The sequence below is a fragment of the Marmota marmota genome, unplaced genomic scaffold (assembly GCF_001458135.2).
Source record: "Marmota marmota marmota unplaced genomic scaffold, marMar, whole genome shotgun sequence".
NCBI lineage: Eukaryota > Metazoa > Chordata > Mammalia > Rodentia > Sciuridae > Marmota > Marmota marmota.
The window spans coordinates 5,821,375-5,822,335 of record NW_026000079.1 but is presented as its reverse complement, the minus strand read 5'-3'; positions in this window follow the sequence as shown (position 1 = coordinate 5,822,335).

The following is a 961-nucleotide window of genomic DNA, read 5'->3' as shown; positions in this document are numbered from 1 at the left end:
CTCTGGCAACCCGCTTCCCTTTGGGGCGTGAGGCTTCTGGGTTTACACGAGAGAGGCTCCCTGGTCTCTTCCTCCCATGCCAGAGCTGTGTTCAGCCCGGAGCTGAACTTCCGGCCCGGAGCTGCGTTCTGCTGGGGCTCTGTTCTTTCCTTCCTTGACTTTCTCTCATTCCGGTGGAAAAATTTTCCTGACGTCAGGTGGCCCGCGGCCTGGACCTTACAGGGTCACACAGACTGCACTTTGTCGGTGACGACCGAGCTGTACCCTCTCTGCCTACTCGTAGTGGACTGGTCACTTTGGGGACGCCCACGTGATCCTCCATCTGCTCTACGCTTCCAGGAAGCTCCTACAGCCCGGGTTAATTCTTTTTCTCCCTCTGCTGTCCCTTCCTCCACTCACTAACTATGGGAGCCTCCTGTCTATACCAGAAACCTCACCACTCAAGTGTCTCCTTAAGAATTTGGCTACTCTCTCTCCCCGGATCTCAAGCCCAAAATTCTTATCAGTTTCTGTACCCAAGATTGGCCCACATATCCGCTAGATAATGACAATCATTGGCTTCCAGAAGGCTCGTTAGATCCAAATTTCCTCCGGGACCTTTTAACTATTGCCGGCGCCTGAAAGGGTAGAAAGATGCCGCAGTCTGGGCACAAATCACGAGCCACTGAAGCAGGAACAAACTTTAGTTTTGAACTGCAGGAAAACACTTCACACAGCTCCCGGGGAATCCTCCCGAACGCCAGGCGGCTCGTCCAGGAACCCCCAGCCGGAAATATCTCCCCCGGAAATCCCTCCTCCTGCACTTCCCCAACCAATGGGAACTCTAGGGGAATCCCCGGAAATCCCCACGAGAACTCCAAAATAGTGCGAGAACTCAAAAGTTGCTGCAGAGGCGGATAGTAATGCCTCGCCTGTCAATCAATACTGTTGGCAAAATGCCAGGGGCCATACAGACTCGGCC